A 23705-nucleotide genomic window follows, 5' to 3' on the forward strand; every position below is an offset into this window, starting at 1 on the left:
GAGGTCCCGTCTCCTCGCTCTTCCACGGAAGACTCGGAGGTACCTATGCAACTCGGGGCCTCCATGTCCCCTCGACAACGTAGAGAGTTCCGCAGGAAGAATGGTCTCTGCTTCTATTGTGGGGATGACAAGCATCAACTGAACACCTGTCCCAGGCGCAAGAATAAGCAGCCGGAAAACTTCCGCGCCTATATGATCATCGGGGAGGTCACTTGGGCGCACAGGTATTTCCCGTTGATATGAAACGCAATAAAATTTTGCTTCCCTTTTAGGTCTCGTTTGCTGCCCGGTCTGCCACTGGCAGTGCCTTCATGGATTCTGGCTCATCGGCTAATATCATGTCTGTAATATTTGCTATGTCTCTAAAAATGCCTTTTATTGATTTGCCTTATCCTGTCCCGGTAGTGGGTATCGACTCCACTCCTCTTGCTAATGGTTATTTTACTCAGCATACTCCTGTTTTTGAACTCCTTGTTGGCTCCATGCATTTGGAGCAGTGCTCTGTACTGGTGATGAAGGGATTATCGTCCGATCTGGTATTAGGTCTTCCCTGATTGCAGCTGCATAATCCCACGTTTGATTGGAATACTGGGGATCTCACCAAATGGGTGCCAAGGTTCAGGCTGTGGCGGAATGGGTCCAACCTGTCTCCCTGAAGGCGCTACAGTGTTTTTTGGGGTTCGCTAACTATTACAGGAGATTTATTGCCAACTTCTCGGTCGTCGCTAAGCCTCTTACGGACCTCACTCGCAAGGGTGCTGATGTCCTCCACTGGCCTCCTGAGGCCGTCCAGGCTTTTGAGACCCTCAAGAAGTGCTTTATCTCGGCCCCCGTGCTGGTTCAGCCCAACCAAAGGGAGCCATTTATTGTGGAGGTTGACGCGTCCGAGGTGGGAGTGGGGGCCGTCTTGTCCCAGGGTACCAGCTCCCTCACCCATCTCCGCCCCTGTGCTTACTTCTCTAGGAAGTTTTCGCCCACGGAGAGTAACTATGATATTGGCAACCGCAAACTTTTAGCCATTAAATGGGCTTTTGAAGAGTGGCGTCACTTCCTGGAGGGGGCCAGACACCAGGTAACGGTCCTTACTGACCACAAGAATCTGGTTTTCCTCGAATCTGCCCGGAGGCTTAATCCTAGACAAGCTCGATGGGCGCTATTCTTTACCAGATTTAACTTCTTGGTTACCTATAGGGCTGGGTCCAAAAATATTAAGGCTGATGCACTGTCACGTAGTTTCATGGCCAATGCTCCTTCTGAGAAGGATCCTGCTTGTATTTTACCCCCTGGTATAATCGTTTCTGCCACTGATTCTGATTTAGCCTCTGACATTGCGGCTGATCAAGGTTCAGCTCCCGGGAACCTCCCTGGGGACAAGCTGTTTGTCCCCCTGCAATACCGGCTAAGGGTACTCAGGGAAAACCATGACTCCGCACTATCTGGTCATCCTGGCATCTTGGGTACCAAACACCTCATTACCAGAAACTATTGGTGGCCTGGGTTGCCTAAAGACGTTAGGGCTTACGTCGCCGCTTGTGAGGTTTGTGCTAGGTCCAAGACCCCTAGGTCCCGACCTGCGGGCTTACTACGTTCTTTGCCCATTCCCCAGAGACCTTGGACCCATATGATTTTATCACTGATTTGCCTCCATCTCAGGGCAAGTCGGTGGTGTGGGTGGTAGTAGACCGCTTCAGCAAGATGTGCCACTTTGTGCCCCTTAAGAAACTACCTAACGCCAAGATGTTAGCTTTTTTGTTTGTTAAACACATTCTGCGTCTCCATGGGGCCCCAGTCAATATCGTTTCTGACAGAGGGGTATAATTTGTTTCCTTATTTTGGAGAGCTTTTTGTAAAAAGTTGGAGATTGATCTGTCCTTCTCCTCCGCCTTCCATCCCGAAACTAATGGCCAAACGGAAAGGACTAATCAATACCTGGAACAATATTTAAGGTGTTTCATCTCTGACTGTCAATTTTATTGGGTCTCATTCCTTCCCCTCGCCGAATTTTCCCTGAATAACCGGGTCAGTAACTCGTCAGGGGTCTCCCCGTTTTTCTGTAATTTCGGGTTTAATCCAAGGTTCTCCTCCGTTTCTCCTGGTTGTTCCAATAATCCCGAGGTAGAGGACGTTCATCGGGAACTGTGCACAGTCTGGGCCCAGGTTCAGAAGAACCTAGAGGCGTCCCAGAGCGTACAAAAGATTCAGGCTGATAGAAGACGTTCTGCTAACCCCCGGTTTGTCGTCGGGGATCTGGTGTGGTTGTCGTCTAGGAACTTGCGCCTTAAGGTCCCGTCCAGGAAGTTTGCTCCCCGATTTATTGGGCCTCATAAGGTCATTGAAGTCCTCAACCCTGTATCCTTCCGTCTGGAGCTGCCCCCATCCTTTCGCATACACGACGTCTTTCATGCCTCCCTCCTTAAACGCTGCTCCCCGTCCTTGGCTCCCTCGAGGAAACCTCCTGTTCCCGTTCTCACCCCTGAGGGGGTGGAATTCGAGGTGGCCAAGATCGTGGACAGTAGGATGATCCAGGGCTCCCTCCAGTACCTGGTCCATTGTAGAGGATACGGGCCGGAGGAGAGGACTTGGGTACCTGCTCGAGATGTTCACGCTGGGGTATTGGTCAGGAGGTTCCACCTTCTCTTCCCCACTAAACCGGGTCCTCTTAGTAAGGGTCCGGTGGCCCCTCATAAAAGAGGGAGTACTGTAAAGGATCTGCCAGGCACTACGTCTGTGGATACTCCCAGGATTAATCAATCGACACCTGAGGCCAGACCTCTTAGACTGACACTGGCTCCCACCAATCTGGGTGGCAGGCTCAGGAGTGGGAGAGCCTATCGCGGCCTGGTCAGTCGGAGTTAGCTCCGCCCCCTGTCCATTTATACCTGCCGTTTTCTCTTCCTCATTGCTTGTGATTCTTCTTGGTTTCCTGGCCCCACTGCTGCCTTGCTCCAGCCTGCTTCTGCCGTGCTTCAGCCTTGCTTCAGTTCCCGCTTATCCTGCTTCGCTCTGCCCCCGGCTTGCTTCCTGCTCCGTGCTCTGCGTTTGTACACTTCATTACATCCTGATCCTGACTGCCTCGTTCACCACTCCGTTTCCTCACGGTCTTCCGTGGGCTACTGCCCCTTCCCTTGCTTGTTCCCTGTTTGTATCCCCTTGCACTTAGTCAGCGTAGGGACCGCCGCCAAGTTGTACCCCGTCGCCTAGGGCGGGTCGTTGCAAGTAGGCAGGGACAGGGCGGTGGGTAGATTAGGGCTCACTTGTTCCCTTCACCTCCTTCCTGCCATAACAACTGTCATACACATTTTATCTGGATTACTCATTGGGGTCTCATACACATTTTGTAGATCTCCTGAAACCAAATCCATTAATTCAAAACAAACCAAAATTGTACCGGATCAGTCCCTTCACCATTCCCCCCTTTGTGGACTCTGCGAAAGTAATGTAGCAGAGTTCAAAACTACATCTCAACGTAACAAAGTCGGGGACTAGTTTAACACCCTGTAATGTACAACAGCCTGAAACAAAAAACTACTTTTTTTAATGACGAAAATAAATTTTATCTTTACAATGACATAACTCATGTGTGAAATCAAAAACAAAACAATTGTAGTTAGTTATTCAATAAAACAGAAAATATTATATCTGATAACATTAATTACTGCAAATCAATAAACTATACATAAAAATAGGGAACGGTGGGGGGCACATACATTTTCAAAACCCCGTGTCTCACAGTATCTGTAGTTTAATACATCTGAATTAACATCATAACACATAAATATCGTAACTTTTATAAACAACAGCGCATGCGCAAAGAGAAGAAATGTATTTAGGTTTGTAGACATTACTGATATATATATATATATATATCTAAAAGCAGTGCATATTGAAATCCTTTGTCTGCAGACTGCACCCAGTCAGCCCCCCCCCTCCTCCTCCCAAACACAGTATACTACAGGGGGAGGGGGGGTCACATACTCACTCCTCACAGCGTCTAGTCTCACAATCGTAACACTTTCAATGCCGACAAAACAACATACGTATCTGCAATCATTCATCACACCATTGTATAGGAATTATCTACGTTCAAAACATCAAACACATAATCTGTAACAGTCCAATCTGTCGGCCACCATCTCTATATTATGATGACGTGTTGCTTCATCAGTGAACAGCGTCCTGCACACTAGAATGGAATCTAAAAATATAAAAGACACTGCAGCATGTGCTACAAATGACAAAATTAACAAGGCGATTATTTCATACTAATTTGGTTGGGCCGGGCATGGCCACATCAGGGGTGGGTCATGGGGGGCAGCCTCTCCCATTGGAAACACATTGCGCAGCTGTGAGGGGGCGGGCGTTTCCCACCCACAATGAGGACACACTCAACATGAGGTACGGACACCATTACCGGGCGTCAGCTGGTCCTGTGTTTTCTAATACATATAACATACAATACCTTTCTTATTCCTAACTTCTATTCGCTTCACCAAATCATATGAATAGGATGGTACGGGTGATCCTGATGATTTGAATATTGACCGTAAACCATCCATCCTAACAGTCTATATTATACACGCAATTTATATAACAATTTTCGGTCTACAACTCTCTGGTCTGGCCACTATATTACCTACAAATTTATTACACGTCTTATCGGTGCGTTGCAGCCCGCGTGCGCCTGTCTCACGTCTTATCACACGTCTTATCAGTGTATTGCATTGCACCCCGCATGCCCGCGTATAGGACAGGTTATAATACTATCCACGACTTATCACACATGTATATTGTGCCCGCGTATTTTCTATCTAGCCCCTAATTACCCAGAGGATGGTTAGTCGGGCGCGACTAAGGTCTCACAGGTTTTCGACCTCACAGCGGAAAATATCGCCTCTGTCGCCTGAGATAATCCAGGAAATCAACAAAAGGGTTCTACAGATCGCCACAAGACTGTCCACTAACACAGATAAGTCGAAGATTTATAAAATCAACTGACTTACCGTGGTTAGTATGGAGATGATCAGACTCTTTCAGTGGGCAACTTTGAGTCCTCTGTTTCACCCTGTGATTGTCGATTGTCCGGATTTTGATATTTCCTCGAGTGAGGCCCCACGTTCGGGCGCCAAATGTCACGGTAACTTCCTTCTCCCTGTTATCTCACACCGAATAACCACCTCTGTAAATTGAAAGCTGAATGCATTCATGGAAAGAAGTACACCACACAGACAAATGCTGGTAGACATCTTTCTCTTAGTCAATCAGGAAGCGAACTGCCCTTTATTCAGAACAAAGAAACACACAGAAAAAAACCCTCCCTAGGGATGTGGGAGTGCCCAAGCCCCAACCGGCTTCTCAGCTGCAAATTCTTATGCACACTCTTCTTGCATTCCAGGGGGCGGTGTCTTCCATAGGTGTGTCCGACATGAACAAAGAACTTGTTATATATATATATATATCAGTATATTACACAAAGAACTGAAATGTATATACATATGTGTGAGGATAATATGTTTGCAAACAATATACATGGTAATGATCCCTGACACAGCTAGTAAAACAAGTAAACACGCCCATATGTTACAAACACAATACACGCCCAGTTGGAAATAAGAGAAAACACACTCCCAGTTGTCCATTAGAAAGGCTCATTTGCATAAATATAAAATTGCTCATAACTTGACCAAAAATTATTGTTTTTTAAAAAAAAACACGTTACTGTTATCTACATTGCAGCGCCGATCACATGCAATAGGAGATAGGGATTTGATAATCTGGTGACAGAGCCTCTTTAAGTGTGCAGACATTCAGCACACTTGGGCTACATGACTGTCCTGTCTCAGCACATCAAGGCAAGGTGACAAAGGTTTAGGATCAGTGTGATTCCTTACTGCTGCCTATTGTTGTCTCTTTGGCTGCTTCGCTGAGACAGGCCATTCAGGTGGGCCAATAGTGCTGAGATTTAGCACACTTGGCCAACCTGACTGTCCTGTGTGAGCACAGCAGGCAAAGAGACAAAGATTTAGGATCAGTGTGATCCCTTGCTGACAGTTGTTATTAATTTGAAAATCCTAAGATAAAAAAATATTAATGATTCATTGCACCAGTTCACAATATGACTGGAGCATTTCTGTACATTTCTCTGTATGTATGTATATATATATAATATATATATATATATATATATATGTATATATTTATTTTTAAAATTATGCTAAACAAATATAAAAAAATATATATTATGAAAATATTTTAAAGAAATTATGTTGATTAAAAATAGGCAAAATTAGATGGTGCTCATATAGTTCCTAAATTGAGAAATAAATGCACAACAAGGCATTTGGTTGACAGCCACAGTTGATTGAGGACCAGATTGATTGATGCTCCTCAAATCAGAGTCCATTGATTGTGGGTCAACCAAAAGTGGCTCAGTGGAAAGAACAAAGTTATGGAGGACGACGCATGTCATCACATAATAAACCACATAGCTGTTTTAATAGAATGGGTCCAGTGAATATCCTCCATTTCTCATTCAGTATTCCAAAAGGACATTCCACCAGTCGCCTTGCTCTTGTAAGTCTATAGTTGTAAATTATTTTCTTGTAGTTCAGCCCACGACTTGCATATGGTTTAAGCAAGTTGTCACACATCTGAAAGGCCTCATCACCAACAAAAACAAAGCCCCATTGGAGGTCCATCAGTCCCAGATAATGTCATTGGTGATGGCAATCCAAAATCTCCAGACTATATTCACCGGCCCATGGCAGAGTTCTTCAATACCCTGGAGTCATTTGTTCGTCCATACGACCCAACATCTACAGCGACAAATTTGTACTCCGCATGCGCAATGGCCATAAGAATAAGGGAAAAGTACTTATTGTACTTATAGTACTCCGAGCTGGGACCTGAAGGCTTCTGGATCTGAATATGCTTCCCATCCACAGCACCAACACAGTTTGGGAATTGTGTGACCTTAAAAAACTTGGCTGCTATTGTTTGGTGGAGGGATGCGTAAAATAGTCATCACGCAGTTCATCCCACAAGGCTAGACATGTGTCCCGCACAATGTATGGAATTGTCGGTTTCCCAAGTCTGAATTGAAAATGAAGGGATGAGAAGCTCTCTCCTGTCGCCAGAAACCTAAAAGGAAAAAAACAAAAACATGAGAAAAATGAATATAAAGATGAATAAAAAATGAAAAACAGTTGAAAGAATCCTACATTAAAATAAAACAAATCTTCTTTATCTATTATATTACATTACATTTCATGCTTTATAAAATTTATTATTGAGGATCAACAGCCAAATAGCAGGGCACATAAACGAAGAAAACTGAAATTTAATAAAAAAAGAATTACATTATAAACTTACCGCCGGGTGATGATTAGACGCTAATCTGCTGGAATCTTTCCCTCCTCTGTTAAACATGCCATTATAAACCCATTACTGAAAAAAACAACTCTTGACCCATCCAGCACTGCTAACTACAGACCTGTCTCCCCTAATCTCCCCTTCATCTCCAAACTCCTGGAAAGCTTGGTGTACTCTCGCCTTATCCACAATCTCGCCGCTAACTCCATTCTTGACCCCTTACAATCTGGTTTCAGCACTCTACACTCCACAGAAACTGCCCTTACTAAAGTCTCAAACTACCTGTTAGGGATCTGCCAGGTACTACGTCTAGGTATACTCCTGGGATTAATCAATCCACACCTGAGGCCAGACCTGTTCGACTGACACCATCTCCCACCAACCAGGGTGGCAGGCTCAGGAGTGGGAGAGCCTATCGCGGCCTGGTCAGTCGGAGTTAGCTCCGCCCCCTGCCCTGTTACCTGCTGTGTTCTCCTCCTCAGTGCTTGTAATTCTTCTGGATTCCTGGCCCACTGCTGCTTGCTCCAGCCTGCTTCTGCCGTGCTTCTGCCTTGCTGCAGTTCCGCTTAACCTGCTTTGCTTTGCCTCTGGCTTGCTTCCTCCTCCGTGCTCACTTGGGTATACTCCACTTCATCCTGGTCTGGACTACTCATTCACCGCCCCGTTTCCTCGCGGCGTTCCGTGGGCGACTGCCCCTTCCCTTGCGTGTTCCCCGTTTGTTCTCCAGTGCACTTAGACAGCGTAGGGACCGCCGCCCAGTTGTACCCCGTCGCCTAGGGCGGGTCGTTGCAAGTAGGCAGGGACAGGGCGGTGGGTAGATTAGGGCTCACTTTCCCTTCACCTCCTTCCTGCCATTACATAATTACAAGCCCATACCTAGTCTACCATTTCTCCTACGCTGACGCTATCATGGACCCCCTTGAGACCCTGGCCCAGCAGATGCAGGGCCTCTCCCTACAGGTCCAGGCCCTGGCCCAGAGGGTCAACCAGGGTGACGCTGCCTTGGTAGTTCCCCTCACCTCACCTCTAGAACCCGACCTCAAGTTACCTGACCGGTTCTCAGGGGACCGTAAGACTTTTCTCTCCTTCCGGGAGAGTTGCAGACTGTATTTCCGCCTAAAACCCCACTCCTCAGGTTCCGAGAACCAGCGGGTGGGTATCATCATATCCCGACTCCAGGAAGGGCCCCAAGAGTGGGCCATCTCCCTGGCTCCTGACGCCCCTGAACTTTCCTCTGTTGATCATTTTTTCTCTGCCCTCGGACTCATTTACGACGAGACTGACAGGACTGCTTTAGCCGAGAGTCAGCTGGTGACCTTACGTCAGGGTAGGAGACCGGTGGAGGAATACTGTTCTGATTTTAGAAAGTGGTGCATAGCTTCTCGATGGAACGATCCGGCCCTAAGGTGCCAGTTTAGGTTAGGATTATCTGACGCCCTGAAGGATCTGCTTGTTAGCTACCCCTCTTCTGACTCCCTTGACCAGGTTATGGCCCTAGCAGTACGACTTGACCGACGTCTCAGGGAACGTCAGCTTGAACGCTTCAATGTGCTCCCCTCTGACTTTTCTGCGATCCCCCCCGAGGTCCCGTCTCCTCGCCATTCCACGGAGGACTCGGAGGTACCTATGCAACTCGGGGCCTCCATGTCCCCTCGACAACGTAGGGAGTTTCGCAGAATGAATGGTCTCTGCTTCTACTGTGGGGACGACAAGCATCTTCTGAACACCTGTCCCAGGCGCAAGAATAAAAAGCCGGAAAACTTCCGCGCCTAAGTGATCATCGGGGAGGTCACTTGGGCGCACAGGTATTTCCCGTTAATGTGAAACACAATAAAATTTTGCTTCCCTTTCAGGTCTCGTTTGCTGGCCGGTCTGCCACGGGCAGTGCTTTCGTGGATTCTGGCTCATCTGCTAATATCATGTCTGTGGAATTTGCTATGTCTCTAAAGATGCCATTTATTGATTTGCCTTATCCTATCCCTGTTGTAGGTATCGACTCAACTCCCCTTGCTAATGGTTATTTTACTCAGCATACTCCTGTTTTTGAACTCCTGGTTGGCTCCATGCATTTGGAGCAGTGCTCTGTACTGGTGATGCAGGGATTATGGTCTGATCTGGTATAAGGTCTTCCCTGGTTGCAGTTGCATAATCCCACGTTTGATTGGAATACTGGGGATCTCACCAAATGGGGTAGCGAATGTCTTATGTCATGTCTTTCTGTTAACTCTATTTCTCCCCGGGAGGAGGTAAACACGCTTCCTGAGTTTGTTCAGGACTTCGCCGATGTGTTTTCTAAGGAGGCCTCCGAGGTGTTGCCCCCCCATAGAGATTACGATTGCGCCATCGATTTGGTGCCTGGTGCCAAGCTTCCTAAGGGTAGGATATTTAATCTTTCATGTCCTGAACGTGAAGCTATGAGGGTGTATATCCAAGAATGCTTGGCCAAGGGTTTCATTCGCCCCTCGACTTCTCCTGTAGGTGCTGGCTTCTTCTTCGTGGGGAAGAAGAATGGTGGTCTTAGGCCGTGCATTGATTATCGTAACCTGAATAAGGTCACCGTAAGGAACCAGTACCCACTTCCTTTGATTCCGGATCTTTTTAATCAGGTTCAGGGAGCCCAATGGTTTTCTAAGTTCGATCTACGGGGGGCATATAACCTTATCCGCATCAAAGAGGGGGATGAGTGGAAAACTGCGTTCAACACACCCGAGGGTCATTTCGAATACCTGGTCATGCCCTTTGGGTTGTGTAATGCCCCTGCTGTCTTCCAGAATTTTATTAATGAAATCCTGAGACATTACCTGGGTAATTTTCTTGTTGTGTACCTTGATGACATACTGGTGTTTTCCAAGGACTGGTCCTCCCACGTGGAGCATGTCAGGAAGGTGCTCCAGGTCCTTCGGGAGAATAATCTGTTTGCTAAGACTGAAAAATGTGTGTTTGGGGTACAGGAGATACCATTTTTAGGGCAAATCCTCACTCCTCATGAATTCCGCATGGACCCTGCCAAGGTTCAGGCTGTGGCGGAATGGGTCCAACCTGCCTCCCTTAAGGCGTTACAGTGTTTTTTAGGGTTCGCCAACTATTACAGGAGATTTATTGCCAACTTCTCGGTCGTCGCTAAGCCTCTTACGGACCTTACTCGCAAGGGTGCTGATGTCCTCCATTGGCCCCCTGAGGCCGTCCAGGCCTTTGAGACCCTCAAGAAGTGCTTTATCTCGGCCCCCGTGCTGATTCAGCCCAACCAAGAGGAGCCATTTATTGTGGAGGTTGACGCATCTGAGGTGGGAGTGGGGGCCGTCTTGTCCCAGGGTACCAGCTCCCTCACCCATCTCCACCCCTGTGCTTACTTCTCTAGGAAGTTTTCGCCCACGGAGAGTAATTATGATATTGGCAACCGCGAACTTCTAGCCATTAAATGGGCTTTTGAAGAGTGGCGGCACTTCCTGGAGGGGGCCAGACACCAGGTAACGGTCCTTATGGATCACAAGAATCTGGTTCTCCTAGAATCGGCCCGGAGGCCTTATCCTAGACAAGCTCGGTGGGCACTATTCTTTACCAGATTTAATTTCTTGGTTACCTATAGGGCTGGGTCCAAGAATATTAAGGCTGATGCCCTGTCACGTAGTTTCATGGCCAATCCTCCTTCCGAGAAGGATCCTGCTTGTATTTTACCCCCTGGTATAATCGTTTCTGCCACGGATTCTGATTTGGCTTCTGATATCGCGGCTGATCAGGGTGCAGCTCCCGGGAACGTCCCGGGGGACAAACTGTTTGTTCCCCTGCAATACCGGCTAAGGGTACTCAGGGAAAACCATGACTCCGCTCTATCTGGTCATCCTGGCATCTTGGGCACCAAACACCTCATTACCAGAAACTATTGGTGGCCTGGGTTGCCTAAAGACGTTAGGGCTTACGTCGCCGCTTGTGACCCCTAGGTCCCGACCTGTGGGCCTACTACGTTCCTTGCCCATTCCCCAGAGACCTTGGACCCATATCTCCATGGATTTTATCACTGATTTGCCTCCATCTCAGGGCAAGTCGGTGGTGTGGGTGGTAGTAGACCGCTTCAGCAAGATGTGCCACTTTGTGCCCCTTAAGAAGCTACCTAACGCCAAGACGTTAGCTTCTTTGTTTGTGAAACACATCCTGCGTCTCCATGGGGCCCCAGTCAATATCGTTTCTGACAGGGGGGTACAATTTGTTTCCTTATTTTGGAGAGCTTTTTGTAAAAAGTTGGAGATTGATCTGTCCTTCTCCTCCGCCTTCCATCCCGAAACTAATGGCCAAACGGAAAGGACTAACCAATCCCTGGAACAATATTTAAGGTGTTTCATCTCTGACTGTCAATTCGATTGGGTCTCATTCCTTCCCCTTGCTGAATTTTCCCTGAATAACCGGGTCAGTAACTCGTCAGGGGTCTCCCCGTTTTTCTGTAATTTCGGGTTTAACCCAAGGTTCTCCTCCGTTTCCCCTGGTTGTTCCAATAATCCTGAGGTAGAGGATGTTCATCGGGAACTGTGCACTGTCTGGGCCCAGGTTCAGAAGAACCTAGAGGCGTCCCAGAGCGTACAAAAGATTCAGGCTGATAGAAGACGTTCTGCTAACCCCCGGTTTGTCGTCGGGGATTTGGTCTGGTTGTCGTCCTGGAACTTGCGCCTTAAGGTCCCGTCCAGGAAGTTTGCTCCCCGATTTATTGGACCTTATAAGATCATTGAAGTCCTCAACCCTGTATCCTTCCGTCTGGAGCTGCCCCCATCCTTTCGCATACATGATGTCTTCCATGCCTCCCTCCTTAAACGCTGCTCCCCGTCCTGGTCCCCCTCGAGGAAACCTCCTGTTCCCGTTCTCACCCCTGAGGGGGTGGAATTCGAGGTGGCCAAGATTATGGACAGTAGGATGGTCCAGGGCTCCCTCCAGTACCTGGTCCATTGGAGAGGATACGGGCCGGAGGAGAGGACTTGGGTACCTGCCCGTGATGTTCACGCTGGGGTATTGGTCAGGAGGTTCCACCTTCTCTTCCCTACTAAACCGGGACCTCTTAGTAAGGGTCCGGTGGCCCCTCATAAAAGGGGGAGTACTGTTAGGGATCTGCCAGGTACTACGTCTAGGTATACTCCTGGGATTAATCAATCCACACCTGAGGCCAGACCTGTTCGACTGACACCATCTCCCACCAACCAGGGTGGCAGGCTCAGGAGTGGGAGAGCCTATCGCGGCCTGGTCAGTTGGAGTTAGCTCCGCCCCCTGCCCTTTATTACCTGCTGTGTTCTCCTCCTCAGTGCTTGTAATTCTTCTGGATTCCTGGCCCACTGCTGCTTGCTCCAGCCTGCTTCTGCCGTGCTTCTGCCTTGCTGCAGTTCCGCTTAACCTGCTTTGCTTTGCCTCTGGCTTGCTTCCTCCTCCGTGCTCACTTGGGTATACTCCACTTCATCCTGGTCCGGACTACTCATTCACCGCCCCGTTTCCTCGCGGCGTTCCGTGGGCGACTGCCCCTTCCCTTGCGTGTTCCCCGTTTGTTCTCCCGTGCACTTAGACAGCGTAGGGACCGCCGCCCAGTTGTACCCCGTCGCCTAGGGCGGGTCGTTGCAAGTAGGCAGGGACAGGGCGGTGGGTAGATTAGGGCTCACTTTCCCTTCACCTCCTTCCTGCCATTACACTACCTCTTGGCGGCTAAATCTAATTGCAAATACTCTCTACTGATTCTTCTGGATCTCTCTGCAGCCTTTAACACTGTAGACCACAAACGTCTACTTAACATGTTCCACTCTATTGGCCTTAAAGACACAACTCTCACTTGGCTTTCCTTCTATCTCTCTGAACGCTCGTTCAGTGTGTCATTTGCGGATTCTACTTCTTCTCCTCTTCCCCTTGCTATCAGGGTTCCCCAGGGATCAGTCCTAGGTCTGCTTCTGTTTTCTCTCTACACAGTCCCCATTGGACAAACCATCAGCGATTTGGCTTCCAGTACCATCTTTACTCTGATGGCACCAAACTATATACCTCTTCCAATTACATCATCCCTCCTCTAATACAAAACACCAGTGATTGTCCGCTGTCTCTAACATCATGCCCTCTCTCTATCTGAAACTGAATCTTTCTAAAACTGAGCTCCTTGTTTTCCCACCATCTACTAACCTACCTAAACCTGATGTCTCCACCTCAGTGTGTGGCACTACCATAACTCCTAGGCAGCACGCCCGCTGTCTTGGGGTTATTTTTGACTCAGATCTTTCCTTTACTTCACACATTCAATCACTTTCATGCTCCTGTCCCTTTCACCTTAAAAACATCTCCAGAATCCGCCTTTTTCTTACTGTGGAAACAGCCAAAACACTCATTGTTGCTCTGATTCACTCTCGTCTTGATTACTGTAACTCATTACTAATCGGTCCTCCGTTCACTAAACTCTCCCCTCTCCAATCGATCCTTAATTCAGCAGCCAGGCTCATCTTTCTGACCAACCGCTACACCAATGCCTCTACCCTCTGCCAGTCACTGCACTGTTTGCCCATACCATTCAGAATTGAATTCAAACTTATTACGCCCACCCACATAGCTCTCCACAGTGCTGCACTACCTTACATCTCCTTCCTCATCTTGGTCTACCACCCTACTTGCTCTCTAAGTTCTGCTAACTATTTCAGATTAACATCTGCCATAATCCGAACCTCCCACTCCCGCCTGCAAGATTGTTCTCGTGCTGCACCAGTCCGCTGGAATGCACTACCCCAGACAATCAGATTAATTCCCAACTTACACAGTTTTAGACGTGCCCTGAAAACACATATTTTTAGACAGGCCTATAACATTACCTAATGTTACCTAATCTTATTCCTTTCCCTGGCCCCCCTTTACATTAGTAATGAGCCCCTTCATTCAGCAGTATCCCCCCACACTCCGTGCACCCTAATATACTTCATGTCTGTCATACGCTGACTGGCTGATGACCGACTCATGCAGCTTTATGTGTACTACCCCATACGTGTAAAAGATGGCTGGACCATTGTACTTTTTTTGTGTCTCCCTTATTTCCTCATAGATTGTAAGCTGATGTGAGCAGGGTCCTCACTCCTCTTGTTTGAATTGTAAATTAGTTTTGTCAATATGTAATGTCTGATTTTGTCTGTACAATGTACCCCCTGGACAAATTGCTGGGAGGGGCTGGTGATGATCCAGCTGTCGTGGTCCATGTCGGTACCAACGACAGAATAAATGGTAGGTGGAGGAGCCTTAAGAATAATTTTAAAGAACTAGGCTACAAGCTGAAGGGAAGGACCTCCAAGGTTGTATTCTCAGGAATACTGCCTGTGCCATGCGCATCACAGGAAAGACAGCGGGAGCTTAGGGAGTTAAATGCATGGCTGAAGTCTTGGTGTAGAGGAGAAGGATTTGGGTTCCTAGAGCACTGGGCTGACTTTTCATTGGGGTACAAACTGTATTCTGCAGATGATTTGCACCTAAATGGAAGGGGGTCCGCTGTGCTGGGGGAGAGAATTCTAGCTGGGGTGGCGGAGTATTTAAACTAGGGCTGAGGAGGGAGGTCAATGTAGAAAAAAAAGGGGTAGCCAGGTTAGAGAGGGGTCAGACTATATTGGTGGGGGGAGAAACAGAATGTGGGGAGAGGACTAGACAACAGGATAAGGAGATCCTTTCGTTACAAAACATCAGTGTAAATAAAAAGGACCGATTAATGTCAAATCACATTTCTGATAATAAAAGTGAAAAACTGACAGGCAAGTTAAAGTGTATGTTCACAAATACCAGAAGTCTAGCAAGTAAAATGGGGGAGCTGGAGGCCTTGATACTGGAAGAAAATATAGATATAGTTGGTGTTGCTGAAACATGGCTGGACTCTTCACATGACTGGGCTGTAAATCTACAGGGTTTTACACTTTTTCGTAAAGACAGGACAAATAGGAAAGGTGGTGGTGTATGTCTGTATGTGAGAAGTGATATGAAGGCGAGTGTGAAAGAGACAATAGTGGGTGAAGACTGTGAGGAGGTTGAAACCTTGTGGGTGGAACTAGAAAGGGAGGTAAACACTGAAAAAATTACTTTTGGTGTAATCTATAGACCCCCCAATATAACTGAGGAGATGGAAGTTCAGCTATATAAACAGATGGAGCGGGCTGCACAGGCGGGTACTGTAGTGATAATGGGAGATTTTAATTTCCGGGATATTAATTGGTGTCATGGTTCGGCTTCAACTGCAAAGGGGAGACATTTCCTCAACCTGTTGCAGGAAAATTTTATGGGCCAGTTTGTGGAAGACCCGACTAGAGGTGAAGCTCTGTTGGATCTGGTCATTTCTAATAATGCAGATCTTGTTGGGAATGTCAATGTTCGTGAAAACCTCGGTAACAGTGATCACAATATAGTTACATTTTACCTATACTGTAAAAAACAAACGCAGGCTGGGAGGGCAAAAACATTTAATTTTAAGAAAGCCAATTTCCCCAGGATGAGGGCTGCAATTCAGGCTATGGACTGGGAAGAACTAATGTCAAATAATGGAACAAATGATAAATGGGAGATTTTCAAATCTACTTTGAGTTATTATAGTGCAAAATTTATTCCTACAGGTAATAAGTATAAACGACTCAAATTAAACCCCACATGGCTTACACATTCTGTGAAAGGGGCAATACATGACAAAAAAAGGGCATTTAAAAAATACAAATCTGAGGGTACAGCTGTAGCCTTTGTAAAATATAAAGAGCTTAATAAAATCTGTAAAAATGTAATAAAATTAGCAAAAATACAAAATGAAAGGCAGGTGGCCAAGGATAGTAAAACAAATCCTAAAAAATTCTTCAAGCATATAAATGCAAAAAAGCCAAGGTCTGAACATGTAGGACCCCTAGATAATGGTAATGGGGAGTTGATCACAGGGGATCAAGAGAAGGCAGAGTTACTAAATGGGTTCTTTAGCTCTGTATATACAACTGAAGAAGGAGCAGCTGATGTAGCCGGTGCCAGTGCTGTTAATATATCAGTTGATATACTGAATTGGATGAATGTAGAGATGGTCCAAGCTAAATTAAATAAAATAAATGTGCACAAGGCTCCGGGACCAGATGGGTTACACCCTAGAGTTCTTAAAGAGCTTAGTTCAGTTATTTCTGTCCCCCTTTTCATAATATTCAGAGAATCTCTAGTGACTGGTATAGTGCCAAGGGACTGGCGCAGGGCAAATGTGGTGCCTATTTTCAAAAAGGGCTCTAGGTCTTCCCCGGGTAATTATAGACCAGTAAGCTTAACATCCATCGTGGGGAAAATGTTTGAGGGGCTATTGAGGGACTATATACAGGATTATGTGACAATAAATAGCATTATAAGTGACAGCCAGCACGGTTTTACTAAGGACAGAAGTTGTCAAACTAACCTAATCTGTTTTTATGAAGAGGTGAGCAGAAGTCTAGACAGAGGGGCCGCTGTGGATTTAGTGTTTTTGGACTTTGCAAAGGCATTTGACACTGTCCCCCATAGACGCCTAATGGGTAAATTAAGGACTATAGGTTTAGAAAATATAGTTTGTAATTGGATTTAGAATTGGCTCAAGGACCGTATCCAGAGAGTTGTGGTCAATGATTCCTACTCTGAATGGTCCCCAGTTATAAGTGGTGTACCCCAGGGTTCAGTGCTGGGACCACTATTATTCAACTTATTTATTAATGATATAGAGGATGGGATTAATAGCACTATTTCTATTTTTGCAGATGACACCAAGCTATGTAATATAGTTCAGACTATGGAAGATGTTCATGAATTACAGGCAGATTTAAACAAACTAAGTGTTTGGGCGTCCACTTGGCAAATGAAGTTTAATGTAGATAAATGTAAAGTTATGCATCTGGGTACCAACAACCTGCATGCATCATATGTCCTAGGGGGCGCTACACTGGCGGATTCACTTGTTGAGAAGGATCTGGGTGTTCTTGTAAATCATAAACTCAATAACAGCATGCAGTGTCAATCAGCTGCTTCAAAGGCCAGCAAGATATTGTCGTGTATTAAAAGAGGCATGGACTCGCGGGACAGAGATGTAATATTGCCACTTTACAAAGCATTAGTGAGGCCCCATCTAGAATATGCAGTTCAGTTCTGGGCTCCAGTTCATAGAAAGGATGCCCTGGAGTTGGAAAAAATACAAAGAAGAGCAACGAAGCTAATAAGGGGCATGGAGAATTTAAGTTATGAGGAAAGATTGAAAGAATTAAACCTATTTAGCCTTGAAAAAAGACGACTAAGGGGGGACATGATTAACTTATATAAATATATTAATGGCACATACAAAAAATATGGTGATATCCTGTTCCTTGTAAAACCCGCTCAAAAAACAAGGGGGCACTCCCTCCGTCTGGAGAAAAAAAGGTTCAAGCTGCAGAGGCGACAAGGCTTCTTTACAGTAAGAACGGTGAATTTATGGAATAGCCTACCGCAGGAGCTGGTCACAGCAGGGACAGTAGATGGCTTTAAAAAAGGGTTAGATCATTTCCTAGAACAAAAAAAATATTAGCTCCTATGTGTAGAAATTTTTCCTTCCCTTTTCCCTTCCCTTGGTTGAACTTGATGGACATGTGTCTTTTTTCAGCCGTACTAACTATGTAACTGTAAAGTGCTGCGAAATATGTTTGCGCTATATAAATAAAAATTATTATTATTATTATTATGCTCCTCCAGAAATAGATATCTTCTCTCTGAATTCGCGGAGAAACACCCTGCAGGAGCTGGTCAAAACTTGTGACACTCATACGCAGGTAGTTGCTAAACTTTTCTGGATGTTTGCGTTCGATTTTGATCGCCACAATTAAATTGTTTAGCGCCGATCGGCAGCCCCCACGTGAAATCACGGGGGCTGGCGATGGTACCCATGGCAAATGGAAACCAGACAATGGCTTCCGGGCTGCCATGTACAGAAGCCTATGAGGACCAGCCGTAGGCTTCCTGTCAGTGTGACTGTTACGTCACAATGACAGTTAGAATACATTACACGACGTAGGTAGTGTAATGTATTCCAGCAGCGATCAGAGCTAGTGGGACAAGTAAAAAAAGTAAAACAAATTCTAAAAATGTTTAAAAAAAAGTGTAAAAATAAAACTTATAAGTGACATAAACAAGAACTGCTTTTTTTCCTATAGTAAGTCTTTTATTATAGAAAAAAATGAACACGTAAAAAAAAGTACACATATTTGGTATCATCGCGTTCGTAACGACCCCAACTATAAAACTATGATATTATTTTTCCCGCACGGTGAACACCGCAAAAATAATAAACTAAAAACAATGCCAGAATCACTATTTTTTGGTCACCACCCCTCCCAAAATATACAATAAAAAGTGATCAAAAGGTCGCATGCACGCCAAAATATTACCAATACAAACTACATCCCGTCCCGCAAAAAGCCAGCCCTTACACAGCTTTTTTGACTAAAAAATAAAAAAGTTATTTTCTAAATAAGTTATTTTATTGTGCAAACGCTGCAAAATGTAAAAAAACCTATATACATATGGTATCGCCGTAATCGTACCGACCCGCAGAATAAAATATAATGGTCATTTATAGCCCAGGGTGAACGCCGTAAAAAATAAATAAAAAACATTGTCAGAATTGATGGTTTTTGGTCATCTTGCTTGCTGAAAAATGGAATAAAAAGTCATCAACAAAATCGCATGTACCCCAAAATGGTACCAATGAAAATTACAGATTGTCCCACAACAAATAAGCCCTCAGGCAGCTCCGATGGTGAAAAATTAAAAACATTTCCGGCTCCCAGATTATGGCGATGCAAAATGTGCAGTGTTCCAAAAGTGGATAGGATCGGGTGCCATTTATAAGTGCGACACTGGCCACATATCTGCGGATTATTATTTATTTACCCCATTATTATACCCTCTTATTTTGCCCCTGATGTACTCTGCCCAGCCTACATATGCCCTCACATTATAAACTGAAATACCAGCAAAACGCCAAAGCTACTACCAAGCAAAATCTGCGCTCCAAAAGCCAAATGCCGCTCCCTACCTTCTGAGTCCTACAGCGTGCCCTAACAGCAGTTTACGTCCACAGATATGGCATCGCCATACCCGGGAGAACCCGGTTAATATTTTATGAGGTATTTGTGGCACAAACTGGGCACAACATATAGTGCACTAAAATGGCACATCAGTGGAAAATTGTAATTTTCACTCTGCACCATCCACTGTGCATTAAACCCTTTGCGCACCATAACTTAATAGCATGTCGTGGGGTGATGTATGGCGCATCTCACACGCTGAGCCCGCGCCATATGCTGCGGGTGTCAGCTGTGTATTACTAACGGACAGAAACAGCGATCGCGCTGTTACGGGAGCCTTTAAAAATCACAATATACTGCAATACATTAGTATTGCAGTGTATTCTACTAGTGATCTAACGATCGCTGGTTCAAGTCTCCTAGGGGGACTAATAAAATATGTAAAAACAAAAGTAAATAGTTACTATTAGTGGAAAAAATGAAATAAATATTTAAATCCAAAAATAAACCCTTTTCACATTTTTTCTCTAAAGTAATGTAAAAAAATTAAAAAAAATACACAAAATTGGTATTGCTGCATCCGTTAAAGTCCAAGCTATTACAATATACCATTATTGAACGCGCACGGTGAACGCCTTGAAAAATAAAGAATTTGAAACTGCAAAATCACAGTTTTTTGGCCACCTTGGCTCTACAAAAAAATGTAATAAAAAGTGATCAAAAAGTCTTATGTACCAAGAAATGGTACCAATAAAAACTACAACTCGTCCCGCAAAAAATAAACCCTCACACCGCTCTATTGACGGAAAAATAAAAACGTTGTGGCCCTCGGAATGCGGGGAGAGAAAAAGAAAAAGGAAAACATGGATCAGTTCGGAAAGGGTTAATTACATTCTAATGAAAAAACATTTATGACCACATGTGGGGTATAGCCGTACTCGGGAGAAATTGCTTTACAGATGTTGGGGTGCTTTTTCTCCCTTATCCTTTGTAAAATTTAAAAAATTCAACATTTTAGTGGAAATAATGTTGATATTAATTTTCACGGCCTAATTCTAATAAATTCTGCAAAAGACGTGTGAAGTCTAAATGCCCACTTTACCTCTAGATAGATTCCTTAAGTGGTGTAGTTTCCCAAATGGGGTTACTTTTGGGGGGCTTCCACTGTTTCAGTCTCTCAGTGGCTTTGCAAATTCGACATGACACCCAAAAACGATTCCAGCTAAATTTGAGCTCCAAAAGCCAAATAGCGCTCCTTCCCATCTAAGCCCTGGTGTGGATCCAAACAGCAATTTATTACCACATATGGGGTATTTATGTAATCGGGAGAAATTGTTTTACAAATTTTGGGGTGCTTTTTCTCCTTTATTCCTTGTAAAAATCAATAATGTCTACGTTTTTACAGAAAAAAAGTAGATTTTTATATTTTACAGACTAATTCCAATGAATTCAGCAAAACAATTGTGGGGTCAAAATGCTAACTTTACCCCTAGAAAAATTCCTTGAGGGGTGTAGTTTCCAAAATGGGTCACTTTTGGGGGGTTTCCACAGTTTTCATCCCTCCAGTGCATTGCAAACGCGACACGGCACTGAAAACTATTCCAGCAAAATCAGAAATCAGAAATCCAAAATCCAAATGGTGATCCTACTCTTCTGAGGCCTGCTGCGGGTCCAAACAACAGTTTATTACCACATATCGGGTATTCCCATAATCGGAAGAAATTCCTTTACATATGTTGTGGTGTTTTTCTACTTCATTCCTTGTAAAAAATGTAAATTTCTAAGTTTTTTCACAAAAAAAGTAGATTTTCATCTTCACATACTAATTCAAATAAATTTAGCAAAAAAACTGTGAGTTCAAAATGCTCACTAAACCCATAGATAAATTCCTTGAGGGGTGTAGTTTCCAAAATAGGGTCACTTTTGGGGGGTCTTTACTGTTTTGGTACCACAAGACCTATTCAAACCTAACATGTGCCTAAAATATATTCTAAAAAAAGGAGGCCCCAAAATCCACTAGGTGCTCCTTTGCTTCTGAGGCCTGTGTTTCAGTCCATTACCGCACTAGGACCACATGTGGGATATTTCTAAAAACTGCAGAATCTCAGCAATAAATATTGACTTGCATTTCTTGGGTAAAACCTTCTGTGGTACAAAAAAAATGTATTACAAATGAATTAAAAAAAAATAAAAAATTAAATTTGTAAATTTCACCTCTACTTTGTTTTAATTCCTGTGAAACGCCTAAAGGGTTAAAACACTTTACGAATGCTGTTTTGAATACTTTGAGGGGTGCAGTTTTCAAAATGGGGTGATTTATGGGGCCTTTCTAATATATAAGACCCTCAAAGCCACTTCAGAACTGAACTGGTCCCTGAAAAAATAGGCTTTTGACATTTTCTTGAAAATATGAGAAATTGCTGCTAAAGTTCTAAGCCTTGTAACTTCCTAGAAAAATAAAAGAATGTTCAAAAAACAATGCAAACATAAAGTAGACATATGGGAAATGTAAACTAGCAGAATTTTGTGCCGTATTACTATCTGTTTTACAAGTAGATACATTTAAATTTAGAAAAATGCTAATTTTTGCTAATTTTCTCTAAATGTTGTTGTTTTTTACAAATAAATTTTGAATTTATTGACCAAATTTTTTCCCTAACAAAAAGTACAATATATCACGAGAAAACAATCTCAGAATCACTTGGATAGGTAAAAGCATTCCGGAGTTATTACTACATAAAGTGACACATGTCAGATTTGAAAGATCAACTTCGTACTGAAGGCCAAAACAGGTTCAGTCCTGAAGGGGTTAATGTCGATGGATCCGCTAAAACGGAAGCAACAATGCAGATGTAAACAAAGCCTTAGCTCACAGGCACATCACAGATTCTGATGCTTTTAATTTTTTTCTTCTAGCCCCACTGTTCCTGAGATATGGGGGCCATTAGTTCTGTTGGCCGATTTGCAAACAAGGGCTTTGTCTGTCAAGTGGGACTATGTGATTGCAGGGTTGCCAATGGTTGCTATGGCAACCAGAGACCTAACAATGGCCTCCTGTTCTGCCACGTACGGAAGCCCATTAGGCCCCACGCAGAAGCAGAGCCTAATAGTGTATGACTGACAGCTCTAATGCATTGCACAACATGCGGAGTGCAATGCAATAGAATAAAGATCAGAGGTGCAGGCCTTCATGATCCCTATGGGGTCAAAAAAATAATAATAAAAAAGTTGAAAAAGCGAAAACTGTCTTTTTTCTTATAGTAAGTATTTTATTATGTTACGTCACAATGACAGTTAGAATACATTACACGACGTAGGTAGTGTAATGTATTCCAGCAGCGATCAGAGCTAGTGGGACAAGTAAAAAAAGTAAAACAAATTCTAAAAATGTTTAAAAAAAAAGTGTAAAAATAAAACTTATAAGTGACATAAACAAGAACTGCTTTTTTTCCTATAGTAAGTCTTTTATTATAGAAAAAAATGAACACGTAAAAAAAAGTACACATATTTGGTATCATCGCGTTCGTAACGACCCCAACTATAAAACTATGATATTATTTTTCCCGCACGGTGAACACCGCAAAAATAATAAACTAAAAACAATGCCAGAATCACTATTTTTTGGTCACCACCCCTCCCAAAATATACAATAAAAAGTGATCAAAAAGTCGCATGCACGCCAAAATATTACCAATACAAACTACATCCCGTCCCGCAAAAAGCCAGCCCTTACACAGCTTTTTTGACTAAAAAATAAAAAAGTTATTTTCTAAATAAGTTATTTTATTGTGCAAACGCTGCAAAATGTAAAAAAACCTATATACATATGGTATCGCCGTAATCGTACCGACCCGCAGAATAAAATATAATGGTCATTTATAGCCCAGGGTGAACGCCGTAAAAAATAAATAAAAAACATTGTCAGAATTGATGGTTTTTGGTCATCTTGCTTGCTGAAAAATGGAATAAAAAGTCATCAACAAAATCGCATGTACCCCAAAATGGTACCAATGAAAATTACAGATTGTCCCACAACAAATAAGCCCTCAGGCAGCTCCGATGGTGAAAAATTAAAAACATTTCCGGCTCCCAGATTATGGCGATGCAAAATGTGCAGTGTTCCAAAAGTGGATAGGATCGGGTGCCATTTATAAGTGCGACACTGGCCACATATCTGCGGATTATTATTTATTTACCCCATTATTATACCCTCTTATTTTGCCCCTGATGTACTCTGCCCAGCCTACATATGCCCTCACATTATAAACTGAAATACCAGCAAAACGCCAAAGCTACTACCAAGCAAAATCTGCGCTC

This window comes from Rhinoderma darwinii, assembly GCF_050947455.1.
Source record: "Rhinoderma darwinii isolate aRhiDar2 chromosome 5 unlocalized genomic scaffold, aRhiDar2.hap1 SUPER_5_unloc_41, whole genome shotgun sequence".
Lineage (NCBI taxonomy): Eukaryota > Metazoa > Chordata > Amphibia > Anura > Rhinodermatidae > Rhinoderma > Rhinoderma darwinii.